This window comes from Aquarana catesbeiana, linkage group LG03 (genome assembly GCF_042186555.1).
Source record: "Aquarana catesbeiana isolate 2022-GZ linkage group LG03, ASM4218655v1, whole genome shotgun sequence".
NCBI classification, from domain to species: Eukaryota; Metazoa; Chordata; class Amphibia; order Anura; family Ranidae; genus Aquarana; species Aquarana catesbeiana.
The window spans coordinates 531,052,715-531,067,417 of NC_133326.1; positions in this window are offsets into that span (position 1 = coordinate 531,052,715).

The window sequence follows — 14,703 nt, forward strand, 5'->3', positions numbered from 1 at the left end:
AACAAGAACTGGTGGTATTTCTTCATTCCAGTAGTAAAAGAGGTTTCTTTGAGGTGAGAATGTTATAGAATGTGAAAACGGTTCATATGACAAGGTGATTGTTATAATAATTACAATACATGCTTCCTTCTTGGCCCTAAACAAATTTAACCAGAATTTCTAAATATTGTGTTGAAAACCTAAAAATGGTGCCAATATTTTGCAGGGAAGAACGGAACTATCAATCACTGTGCTGGAGTCTTGAGTCGAAGCCTAAGGATTAATGAAGTGATTTTTGCAAAACCGATTAGGTAGAAAAAGATTTTTCTGAAGGTTAAACTCCTGGTATGAACCTAAATGTATGGTTACATTCGCCCAGCATAGTTACATTATTGACATTACTGCCCCTTCCTGCCACCTTGTCAAGTCAGGGAATGCCTTGTTCTTTTGAAGAAAATACAAGACGCAGTGCCGAGCAGTGCCGAGCGAGTAACCCCCATTGGTATGCAGTGGGGCAGGTGTACGGGACCTGGACGTTAGCAGTGATCACTGTAGTAGTGCCTCCTATTATTATAATTTCCAGCTTCCACAACGATACCTCAGGTATGAGATATGAATACTTGCATTGGCCCAGGATGAACTTATTATACTATGCAATTAAGATCATAGCTGGAGCTCAGCTTTAATCGGACAGTACAGGACATAGGATCTTAGTCTTAACCATGGGTTATGTGCAGCTACTTTCAGGTGACTGGACACTGGCAAGAAAAGACTGCAGCAATATCTCCTATATAAGACCCCCCCCCCCCCCCCCCACACACACACACACACACACACACACACTCCCAGCAAGCCTTAGTTTTTTTTGCTAGTGTCCTAAGGTGATGTGCATCTTCTCTACTGAGAGAAGCTTACCTTTTTTAAAATGTCCTTTTCTCAAGACTCTTCTAGCCTAGCTGCTCGAAAGCATCCTTTATGCAGATGTCCAGATCTAAAGAGACATCGGCTGAGCCTTGGGGGACTGTACCCAGACCTCCTCTGGAAGAAGATGTAGGACCTGGCTTCGGGCACTAAATCCTGCATGGGCACACACCTTGGCATGTAGTGCATTGCCCCGAGTTGGCTGCAGAGTGCTTAACAGATCCAGGGCCATGGTCCATGTCCCTGAAGATCCTCTTAGGGGTATGTCCATCATGAAGGGGGAAGCCAGGATAAGACTTATCTCTAACATCCTGCTCCAACTGATGAAGATATCTGTTAGTTTTGAGTTGCCTTTCCCTCATCCTCAGTGTGCTGTTGCTCCAATTCCCTGGTGGCTTGTTGCACAGTGCAGTACTTCAACAGTACTTGAACCCAGGAAGCATCTAAGACTTCACCCTTGCCTCTACACAGCAGTGAAGGTCACAAGGCAGCATCTCTATTCTATTAGAAGTTGTAGAATGCAGGAGTTGCAAATCAGCCCCTTTAGTCTCTCATCCTGAGTCGGTCTTTAACTTTACTCTTGCAGCTGCTGCGCTGCCAGAGGAGGTAGACAAGGAAGGTTCTCCAACTGCTTCTGATGAATCGGATCAGAATTAATTCCCTTCTGCTGAAATCTCATCAAAACCACCCCCACTTATACCCTATTTCAGGTCATGTTTAGCATTAGAGGAGCCTCAGTCTGCTCAACCTAAGGTCTCTAGCATAGGTGCTTTAAAAATGCCCAAACCTGCTAAGACCTTCCCTCACATTATTAGCAGAGTTTGGCTGTTCCTCAACCAGTTTTAAAGTGTTTCTAAGGCTCAGGGTTTTTTTTACCTTCATGCATTCTGAGCCATGGCTTTGTGTGTGAATGGACATGCAAGGCAGTAGCTTGGGAGCAAGCCTGCTTGGGTGATCCCATTGCAAGCTGCTTGCTTTGGGGCATATGGCAGGAGGGAGGGGACAGGAGCACCAGCGGAGGACCTGAGAAGAGGAGGATCGGGGCTGTTCTGTGCAAAACCACTGCACAGTGCAGGTAAGTATAATATGTTACTTTAAAAAAATGCCTTTATTATCACTTTAAGCCTCCTTCACAGATTTTTCTGTTTCAGTTATTGGCTGTGTTTCAACCTACATATAAAACTGATGATCATTAGCACCTTCTTGGTATAATTGGTTAAACATACACCTGACACTAATCTTACAAAATCCCTGACTTTGTGCAAGTGTACAAAGTGTGCAAGTGTAATGCTGCGTACACACGAGTGGACTTTCTGGCAGACTTGGTACGGCGGACCGGACTCCTGCGGACAATTCGATCATGTGTGGGCTCCAGCAGACTTTTTTCCCAAAAGTCAGACGGACCTAGAAATAAAACATGTTTCAAATCTTTCCGACGGACTCAAGTCCGGTCGAAAAATCCGCTCGTCTGTATGTTAGTCCGACGGACTAAAACCGACGCTAGGGCAGCTATTGGCTACTGGCTATCAACTTCCTTATTTTAGTCCAGTTGTACGTCATGACGTACGAATCTGTCAGAATTTGGTGTGATCGTGCGTGTCCAAGTCTGTTCGTTTGAAAGTCCGGCGGACCTACGCTGCAAAGTCGGTCGGAAAGACTGTCGAACCTAGTCCGTCGAAAAGTCCGCTCGTGTGTACACAGCATTAGAACCGATGCTGGTTTGAAGCCAAACGGTAGTCACACAAACTATTGAATTGATTTAGATTTTTCTTCTGTTAGCTCACTTTGCATTTTGTAAATTGATAAAAATAAACAATGACATTTTTTAAAGCATTCTTACAGCATTTATTCACACCTGCCTAAAACATTTGCAGAGTACTGTATCAAGAAAATCACTGGGTGTAAGTGTATTTTCCTCTTCCTGCAGGTATGTCTTCATTTCTTTTGTCCCATTCAGTCTTTAAAGAGGAGCTCCACCCAAAAGAGGAAGCTCCACTTGTTTGCTTGTTTGGGGGTGGGGTGGGGATTGGGGAGTGGGTACCTGGTTTTGACAGGTACCCGCTCCCACTTCCTGGTGACTTCACCATGGCAAAGTCACTTGGAAGTCCCCCCCTCCTCTTTTCCCCGCCACCAGGCCATTCACTGCCAGTTTCCCTTACAACAAATAGAGGCGGCAGCACCCTAGAATCGATGGAAACATCTGCTGGGGTGAAGACACCGCGGGATCCTTGGACAGGTAAGTATGCTAGTATTAAAAGTCAGCAGCTACAGTGTTTGTAGCTGCTGACTTTAATTTTTTTATGAAGGAGCCTGGAGCTATGCTTTAAACTGCAAACCCAAGCCTGGTGGACCCCTCCGTTAAAAGACTTGGACCTCCAACCAAGACAAGTCTGTGTACAAGCCTTCTTCCCAATGAAGGGGCACCCTCACTTATCAGAGTGAGGGGTCATCTATTGGCCTTTTCAGCCACCTGGTCCAAAGAACTCTCAGACATGTGAGTTCAGAATGTCATTTCCAGGGACTACAAACTAGTTTTGGACTCACTTTAGGCTGGGTTCACATCTCCGTGCGGAGCGGCTTACAGCAGGGGGTCCAGTGCATCTCTGCTCACCGTTTCAGGTCCAATTTCAGTCCAAATTTTTGGCTGAATTCGAACCTGAAGTGGACCAGAAGGCGCACAGGACTCCTGTGAACTCCGCTCAGCAGCCATCCTGGAGCTGTGTGAACTGGCTCCATTGAGAGCCGGTCACAGGCTCCTGGCATGCGAATTGGATGTGGTTAAGTAGTATTAAACACAAAAGCAAACAGTAATGTAAATGTGTACGTTCTGTAAATAACTGTATTCTATTTTATATGTATTGCACACTGCCCTCACTGTGCACACAGCACTAATAATGTTTTCAGTACATGTTTACATTCTTTTGAGTCCTGATTAGAATTAGCCTGCCTATGTAACGCCCCTTGTTACCATAAATGTACAATTGTATTATTAATGTGATACCTGCGTTATCATGTTGCATAAAAACCTTCAATTGCGTCATAATAAAGCAGAACAGTAATTTGGAAAGATGCTGAGCGTATCTATTGTGTCTGTTCCCTACTGCAGTAGTTATTATTAATTTGGAACCACTAATCAATACGAGGATAGGAGTTGCCTATCATCACTTTAACCGAGTCAGCATGGCGAGCTTTGCCTTAGGAGAGGTTTCCAGGTGACCAAGAGTATCCAAAACGAGGAGCTTGAGACAATCCGGGAATTTCTGATAATCAGCTGGCTGAGGTAAGCCTTTTGCTTACATTTGAGTTATCAGACTTCCTTGATCAGTAAGGCATTTTCGGGACAAAGGGTACCCATTTTACTCCCCTTAATCGAACTGTATTGATTGGTGGTTATATGTTTTGTTGTCACTGTCTATTGTCCATCGGAGTGTTATAGATAAGAAAGGGAAGAATAGTGCTGTTCACAGGTATATGTAGTACATCTGCTAGATAAAGTAGTTTAGAGGCAAGAGGGTATAGGCACATGTAGAGAAGACTGGCCAGTCATTATGGGCATTGAATTAAGTAAGGGAATGAAGGGTAAGAGACCCTCAAAAATGCCCAGCGCAAGAGGAGCGCTATATATGAACCGAAGGTGCGGTTCTGCCTATACTGAGCCCCTAGATTAATGGTTAAAGTGGACAGGGATCCACAATGGGTAACTGGGTTACCAAGGTCCACAGGGACTAAGAATCATGCAGAGTAAACAGCTAGAGAAACAGCTATCTATGTGAGCAGAATGGATCAAGGGTGACATTAACACTAGACAGAAAGGGACATTTTCATGTTAAGTTGTGGGATGAATTTGGGGTCAGGCACTACCACTAGTAAGTCAAGAAACAGAGAAATGAGAATTAAAACAGAATACTTTATATGTTGTCAGAGAGGGAAGATGGGATGAGCACTCTGGCTGCCTGTCTGATCATAGAAGCTAGATATAAAAGATATCTGAACAAAATAAGGAAAGCAGACTTTAGGCAGGTAAATATTAATGAGAGTTAAAAGAAAGTGAGAGAATGATATGCATGTATTGTGTACAAATGGGAAAAATGTAAGTGATTTTAGAGAGATATTAGTGTATGTGTGTGCGAATGCTGGAACCTTTAGTTCTATTGCTTGTGTGTGTCATGTATGCAGATGTGACCCCCTCCCTTGTGCTCTCATGAAACAATGTGGCTGGGATGAGAGGTCAGTGATAAGCTGGAAGGACACCATGCCAATTCCATTTTTTTTTAGACAAAACATTTATAACAAAATGTGCCTGGTTTAACAAATCTAATGGTAAACAATGTGATTACAATTATTTTGAATCTGTTTTCCAGACATGGTAATTTAACATTTAACCGTGTATTGCACAAATTGAATATCCTTTGATAGAGGAAACAGTGCATTTAAAAAAGGGAAATTAAAGTAAAATTAAGTAATAATGAGTATTCATTTTTAATATGAGTTTAACAATTTTATTAATAATATAGATGTATTGAAACTGGTTTAGACAATCTTTGGTTGGAAATGAAATCCAGGTTATTGGGGAAATTTGTAAAAATGGGATTTGTTTAGATTAAGATAACAATTTTGTAATTTTACATTTACTCAATAAGCCCTTATTGAGAGATAAAAAAGATTAAGATGAGGTTGTTATTTGGAATAAAGCTGCCATAATATTTAACAAAGCCAAGATGGAAGGGATACATAAGAAGTTTTTCTACAAAAATGAAATTTTAAGGTTCTTGATAATAACTTGATGTGAGGTCCATGATGTGAGAGTTATAATAAATAAAATTTAAATATAACAGACCCATCACATCAAGTCCACACACTGTCACGTACCTGGTAGGTGGAGCCCGGAATGCAGGGAACGGCCTCTCGTATACCTCCGACTGGGGAACCCCTGGTAGTGATGACAGGGGCTCGGGAGTGCGAAGGGGCACAAGTGCCTGACTGGAAGGCTGGAGCAGAGAGCTGAATCAGGTAGTCAGCTGGGAGGTGTCCTGCAGTCCAGCAGCAGGATGTAGACAGCAGGGAGGTGTCTTGTAGTCCAGCAGCAGGATGTAGACAGCAGGGAGGTGTCTTGTAGTCCAGCAGCAGGATGTAGACAGCAGGGAGGTGTCTTGTATTTCAGCAGCAGGATGTAGACAGCAGGGTACAGGCAAGCCGGGTCAAACACAGACGAGCAGATCAGGTACAGAAGGTAAATCCAGGAGAGTAGTCAAAGTCCAAAAGCTGAGATCAGGGCAGGCAGAAAACAGAGTAGTCAAAGTCCAAAAGCCGGGATCAGGGCAGGCAGCAAACAGAGTAGTCAGGAACAGTCCAACAGGTATCAGGTAGCAAATACAAGTAACAGGGCACAAGGGGTCTTCAGGAACGCTGTAGACCGGACAGCAAGGCAGCAGTGGAACAGTCCTCTTTAAATAGCCTCTTTGGCGCCAAGTGCTACGCACGTTCGCACTATTGGCGCTATTGCGCATGCGCGTACGCACGTTAGCGCTTTTGGCGCTATTGGCGCTATTGCGCGCGCGAGCGCCGGATGGCGCTTCTGTGCACAGGCATTCCTTTAAACTTTAGTTTGCTGGGATATTTGCAAGAGGGCTTTTCCTGACACACACCCTGTTAGGATAGATGCCACCTGCAGCCAGTTGTTTTATAGTTTTTGATGCTTTCTGGTCCATCATATAGATTGTTGATCCTTTTGTTTTTATTTATTTTTATTTTTTAAATCCAAAGCAGAATGTGTGGATTGTGAAATGATGTGCCCCTTTTCCTTGTAAGTGCCGTGGTATATACAGAAGAATATTTTGGATTTATGGGCATCTCTGCATGACCGCAGGGTATTGTTATCATTTATTATAATAGTGCCAGGAAAAAGTTGTTTTTTGATACACAAAATTGTTGTTCTAACACAAACAGCATGATAGAAAACAAGCCATTGTAATATATTTATGCAAGCTGGATCCAGTAATGAAGGGTTCATCCCGATATATCAGAGCTGCAGCTTTTATGCAAAGATGCTATTAGACAAAGTTAGATATTGTTTTGGTCAAACATTTAATTTTTAATGGTCCGACATTCTGTGCAGCAAATATACAGCTTACTAAATGTTTGTCTAATGAAAGGTTTAAAATATGAGTTTGTTTATGTACAAATCTAACAGTGAAAAACGCGTACATTTATTCAAAAGAAAGGAAAAACCACATGTGTTAAATTGATGACGTAGGAATCAGCTGCTGTGAGCCCAGTGCAGGACACACTCCCTGAAGACCCAGATATTTAATTTTTTGTAGATTTGAGTATGCAGTTTATCACCCAGAAGGATACTCTGTATTCAAAGTCATTGGATCCTTTTTTCCCCAGCTCAAGAAGCAGAGCTCCATGTTTTAGCAAAGCCTGTGAGCTATAAAAAAGTGTATATTTATATAGATAGTCAAGATATAGAGAGCTTTTGGTTCCATTTAAAGGGCCAGAAGTTTGTTTTTACTTCGGCAGGTAAACCAACCAAGCATGCCAAGTTAATTTGATCAGCTGTTTTCAGCCTTCCAGGTTCTTGCTGAGGTAGCCATATTAACTTTAAAACTCACACATGGAAGCAGACCAGGCGACTCTAAGGACGCTGCATTACAGCCCCGGACACTTGATGGGTCTGTGCAACTCACAGATTCTACCCTTACCCTAGTTCTGGCCCAGTATAGCTGGGATTAATAATTCAACTTTAAGGACCCCAGGACGAGAAGAACAAGTGGTCCACAGGGGGAAACTTCTTATGAAACAGGACTTTGGAAAAGGTGATCATTTATGTCTGCCAGCCACTCTTTTCCCTCCAGCTTAAAACACGGACCGTGTCATCAGTCACAAGAAGTTATGGCTGCCTTTGTAAATGAGCGTGGGATAGAGCCAGGGTTCTCCACAGTTGTTTTTATAACATACCACTTCTTGTTTTACCTGTTACCAAAGGTGTTACCAAAAGCTGAACATCCCTTCCAGAGATTACAAAAACATATATCCAGATGCCCAAGTCAGGATCTTACGAGTATGCATTTTGTCTGTATGGACATGTTTTCTGGATGTCCACTGGCAAATGCTACTGCAAAGGCCACAGTAAAAAGTGTTATCAGAAGTAGTTTGTAAGTATAGCGTGCAGAATATACAGAGAGTAACAGAGGAAATCATTTTTATAGGAGAGTCCTTACTAGAAGTTTTGAGGTTTTATTTTTACACCCCCTACTGTCTACAATGTAGCGGACAAAGTAGAGTAAGAAACTAGAAAACTTTTGCCTGAATGTTTTCTTATATTTTATGAAGCCTCTAAGGGGGATGTTGGACTCTCTCCCTATGGGATTTGGTTTGGGAGTGTGTTACTCATTATATTTTGTCTCAGCAGCTGAAGTCCTCCATTCGGATCTCACAGAGAATGTTGCTGATCTTTTAAGGTTTTTGACAAACTCATTTATGTGTTTTCTCCCCAATTCCAGATCCTAAAAGTTTGGAAGGATCTAAAACTAAAGCCAGGTGACTTGTGGATTGTTAAGAGACATATATATATAAGGAAACGTTTGGAGACTCAATACAGCATCTATTTTATGTACAGTTTTTGCAAAACTTGAAGGGAAAGTCACCTGGATCCACACCAGATACTGCAAAAAATTACTAAATTAAAGAAATCTCTGTGTTTGATTTGTTTACCTCTTGTGATCACAGTCTAGGGTACTTTTTGATTCAATTACTTTAATTGTAAGGGATATATATTTGAAAAGTAGTTTAGCCATGTTGAAGTCATATTTGTCTTTTGTACGTCTTCCATTTTATGTAGAATTGTCTGTGTTTACATGTGCTGATAAGTCAGCATGCCCACAATTCAGCTAGAAGGCCATTCTGGCCACATGAGTGTACAGCCAGTACTCTGTAAATATGTCTTATCAATCATTTGTTTTTCAGAATGAAAAGTCATTTTGTAATAAAAAAGTTGCTCAGCTATTATTTTCTCCACAATGGAGTTTTTTTTGCCTCTTTGGCCAGGACTACCTTCACCTAAACGTGTGGAGGTTCCAGGTTAAAGGTGATAGCAGGTATGGTTAGTGATCAAAATATTGATCAAAAGAGGGGAGACTGTAATGGAAATTTGTACGTTCTGTAAATAATTGTATTCTATTTTATGTATGTATTGCACACTGCCCTCGCTGTGCACACAGCACTAATAATGTTTTCAGTACATGTTTACATTCTTTTGAGTCCTGATTAGAATTAGCCTGCCTACGCAACGCCCCTTGTTACCATAAATGTACAATTGTAATATTAATCTGATACCTACGTAATCATGTGTATAAAAACCTTCAATTGCGTCATAATAAAGCAGAACAGTAATTTGGAAAGATGCTGAGCGTATCTTTTGTGTCTGTTCCCTACCGCCGTAGTTATTATTAATTTGAACCACTAATCAATATGAGGATAGGTGTTGCCTATCATCAATTTAACCGAGTCACAGCTTACTAATTCTTAGATGTGATGGCTGTATTAGTTTTCTTTTTAAGGCTATGTTTCCACTATTGCGTCCCCAAAGTCGCGCGATTTTGACGCGATTTTTTACTGCGATTTTACCGCGACTTTTTACCGCGACTTGAAGCAATGCCTGTATCTATGGACCTCAAGTCGCATCAAAGTGGGACCAAAGTAGTGCAGGGACTACTTTGAAGTCGCTGCGACTTGAAGTCGCACAGATATGAACGGTACTCATTGGAAATCATGGGAAACAATTTGTCATGTGACTTTTCAGTCCCAAGTCGCATGAAAAGTCGCACTAGTGGAAACAGAGCCTAAGGGTTTCTTTTGTTTATTTTCATCTGGTGATCTGGCCAGTAAGTATGTTGTTTTTCAACAGAACAAGCTCTCCAGCAAATGTAGCAGGTAAAGTGTAGAGACCATTTACTCCTGACAGCGGTGCGCACAATGATCAGTTTTTATTTATTCATATAAAATCTTTATCCCAAAAGCAATAGAACTGTTGCTGTAACTGCTTGTGTAACTGCAGTGTGACCTGGAGTTTTGTCAGTGTTTCTAAAACTGCTAGTACATCCAACATTCCCCGCTCCCAAGACTGATAATGCTGGTGTCCAATGGTGCCCCTGTGTTCCTTCATCCAGAGTGGGGGCACTCTAATACAGGAGGTGTGTTACTAGTCAGATCACCAGTTGAAAACAGAAGGGAAAAACCTTAAAAAATATAAGGTTGTAAGGATTGGTAAGCTGCAATATATTACATTTTTGGTTTTGGGGTTAATACTGCTTTAAGCTGCACTGCACTGCACTACTGGTTACAGTATGTGAAAAAAATGTTTTCATTTTATTTATTTTTTTACATACTGTCACCAGTTTTGTCCCTAATCACTGCCACCCACCACGCATAGTGTCCCTGTTCACTGCTGCAGCAATCATATTGTCCCTAATCATCGCTTCACCACCTACAGTGTCCCTGATTACCGCCACACCAGTTATATTGTCCCTAATCATCATCACGCCAGGTTAAGTGTTCTTGATCACTGCCACACCAGTTACAGTGTCTCTGATCACCACCATAGCAGTCACAGTGTCCCTGATCATCTCCAAAACATTAAAGTGTTACTAAACCCACAACAGTAAAATCAGTCTGTATATGCAGTAAAGCATGCTTGTTATACTCACTGTGAAACCTAAGGGGTTAGTCATCTGCATTGTTTCAAAAGGCTGTTTGATCCTGTCTTCTCTGTTCCTCCCCTTCTTCCACTGTCCCCAATATATGCCCTGATAGTACAGAAGCTATATATGGGGGAGACCATCTAATCCCTGTATATATTGTCTTTAAATCTAATGTGGTCTTGTCTCCCTAGGTGCCCCTTTGAATGGGAAACCATAGAGCTCTACAGGGAATCTGACACAGTTTCAATGTTTGTTATTATGGATGTATGACAACTATTGATGTAATGCAACATATGATATATGGTTGTAAAAACGTATTATGGTAGAATTTTCTAATTTCAGAGTGGTGATGTATATCCCTGAGTAAGATAATTGAAACGGCGTTGGATAGCCCTTTCCATGTATTTGCTGTTACTGAACCTTGGATCATACAGCTACTCATGGGTTTGGGTATCACCACTTCTCATGTTTTGTGAATATCTTTGTATACATTGTTTGGCTTTAACCATTTCAGCCCCGGAGGATTTGGCTGCAGAATGACCGGGCCATTTTTTGCGATTCGGCGCTGCGTCGCTTTAACTGACATTTGCGCGGCCGTGCAACATTGCACCCAAAAAAAAATTGACATTCTTTTTTTCCTACAAATAGAGCTTTCTTTTGGTGGTATTTGATTGCCTCTGCGGTTTTTATTTTTTGCGCTATAAACAAAAAAAGAGCGTCAATTTTGAAAAAAAGCAATATTTTTTACTTTTTAGCTATAATAAATATCCCCAAAAATATATAAAAAAACAATTTTTATCCTCATTTTAGGCCGATATGTATTCTAATACATATCTTTGGTTAAAAAAAATCTCAATAAGCGTATATTGATTGGTTTGCGCAAAATGTATAGCATTTACAAAATAGGGGATAGTTTTATGGCATTTTTATTAATAATTATTTTTTTATTAGTAATGGCAGCGATCTACGATTTTTATCGGGACTGCGACATTATGGTGGACACGTTGGACATTTTTGACACTATTTTGGGACCATTGTCATTTATACAGCGATCAGTGCTATAAAAATGCATTGATTACTGTGTAAATGACACTGGCAGTGAAGGGGTTAAGCACTAGGGGGCTATGAAGGGGTTAAGTGTGTCCTAGGGAGTGGTTCTAACTGTGAGGGGGCTGGGCTTCAACACACAGGACAGCGATCACTGCTCTTGATGACAGAGAGCTGTGATCACTGTCCTGTCACTAGGCAGAACGGAGAAATGCTTTGTTTACAAAAGCATCTCCCCGTCACAGTCATGGAGAAAGCGAGACCGCTTCTTAAAGGGGATGTACCTGTATGCCCTTTTGCTCACCAGTGCCATTCTGCCGACGTACATCGGCAAGCGCTGGTCGGCAAGCGGTTTAACATGCCCCTCATGTGAGGAGATTTTTAAGATACAATAATAAAATTAACATTTTTATACTAGTATGTTTTGTTATTCTGGTTGCCTTTAAAAAAGTCTCATCTAAAGAGATTGTTTGGTACTTTATACAAATTACAGGGATGATGGCAACCCTGATCCGCCACTGATGAACCTAATATTGCATTTGATAGTACAGAAGCTTGGGGACAAGCTGCACATGCTCGGTTTGGTGTGTATTGCTAGAGAGTTTTTTTTTCCTATCTTTCGAGCGTGCATGTGATTGGCACAGGACCAATCAGCACTGTCCAGACAGTTGGTCAGGGGTCCTGCATCCTCATAGGACAATCATGGGAGAATGAAAACTCTCCCTACAAGCTTTAACCAGACACTGATAGAAGTCAAAAGACTGCTATATACTGCTGATGAGAAAAGGTATTTAGCAGTTTACATTGACTAAAATAATTGCATTTCCTTGTTCTATGTACTGTGGGAGACCAGATATAGTGAATGTAGGGTCCTGGGTTTAGTAACACTTTAACACTTTAGTAACACTTTAATATTGCCACCATAAAGAATTGTTCAAATGTGCGATGCTCTTTGAAGAGCCATCTATGTTGCTTTTCAGAAAGCATTTGACAGGCAGTGAGGAGGCATTGTATCACCTCCTTACCACCTGCTTTAACCCCTTGGACCCCACACAAGCAACCCCATACTTATGATTGGGTCACGAATGTCAGGCATTCAGGAGGTATTACTCTTGGCACAGCCGCAAAGCATCGCAGCCGTAGTATGTGTACACCCCCAGCTGCTGCCTCTGCAGCTAAGGGTGTAGTGGTTGAGGGGTGGTAAAACTGTCGCTCAAAAGCAAGGTTCTACTGCCCCCAACCTCATGTGTGAACAAGCCTTAATAGTGCAACCAGTCACAGTTCTCAGATCACCACCACACCAGCCAGTGTCGCCAGACTACTGAAGCTAGAATCAGTGTTCCAGAATGTCACCACATCAGATCAGTGCAGTAAGCAACAGTTTTACTTACCACCACCACACCAGTACCAGTGTCACCAGTGTATGCTAGCAACAGTGTTCCTTATCACCACCACACTAGTCCAAGTGTCACCAGACCAGTGTAAACCAGCAATGGTGTATTTGATCGTTGCCACACTAGTCCAAGTGTCACCAGACCAGTGCAAACCAGCAACAGTGTTCCTGATCATCGCTGCTACACAATTCCCACTGTCACCAGACCAGTGCAGCCAGCAATAGAATTTCTGATCACTGCCACACCAGTGCAGTGCTGTCTCTGCCTGTCACCTGTACTAACCCTGTTTATTGACCATGTTTCTGCCTGTTACCTGGAGTGATCCTTTGCCTGTTTGCTGACCATGTCACTGCTTGCACCTAAACTGACCCTCTGCACATCCAGCTGGCTATGTTCCTGTGAAATACCAGTATCAGCCACCCCCTGTGGACAACTGCACTCCTGGAACCACAGGAACTCTTTTGTTCTTCCTTCATGTAGCCTCCTGTACTTCCTGACCAGTTCACATGGCATTACTGGCGGGCAGCCAGGTTCCAGTAGGCTAGGCTTGCTTGGCTTATAGGAACTTCTATAGGTGACGATACACTAAGTTATATTCCCTGACCACTGCTACAGAGACAACCATTACAGTACATTGGTTTTGATACAATTGATTGATTTATGTGGTACACGAGATACAATGTCCAGTATACAGTATATTCAGTCCAAACATTGAAAACTCACAGACGTGGTATCATCATAATCAGAAGGAATAGCAGAATGTGTTTTGTGTTATAATTCTAGTTATGCTAATGCTGTATGTGAGAAATATCAGAAAAAAGAAGGTTCCCCTAAATGGACTTTCCCGGCACTTGCACAAAAGTAGAATATATAGGAGAGTACAAACTAATATAAAGTATAAAAGGATATTTTTATTTAATGAAGAAAGGCGCTCCCTATGCCGGATGCTGGGATGCGTGGCTAGCCGAATTTACAAACTACTAACTCCAGGGTTGCCTCTCTCGTGCCCCAGTATATCGCTTTGGCCTATGCGCATCCGGGTCGGGCAGGGTAGGTGAATCTGTATACCTCCTTGTGGAAACATTTTGCTCATCAACACCTAGCTTTAACCACCCAAGAACAGCACCCGTACCCACAACAATACAGCTGCTCACCATCCCTTCTAACACATCTTGCCTTTTTATGTGGTCTCTTAAAACCTTTTTCAGAGTAAGCAATGAAACTCTTTCAGATGAACCCCTCTTTTCAATCATGCCCCTGAAGAAGGACTGAAAAAATATTAAGCACCCCGAAACGCGTCGGGCTTGAAAAGAGTTTCTCTGTATACCTTATCATTGCTTACTGTTTTTATGTAAACTATGCTAACTATGTAATATGTTTTTGCTACCTAGGATATCCACAATGTTTTTAGTAAATGTATTTCTTCATTAAATAAAAATATCCTTTTATACTTTATATTAGTTTGTACTCTCCTATATATTCTACTTTTGTGCAAGTGCCGGGAAAGTCCATTTAGGGGAACCTTCTTTTTTCTGTTATTGATTTATCGGATGTGGCACGGCTTCTCCCTCTTTCCTAGGAGAGTTGGTCGCTCTTCTGTTATGTGAGAAATATCTTTTCTTTCTCATACATCACGGGACACAGAGCCTCAGTAATTACTG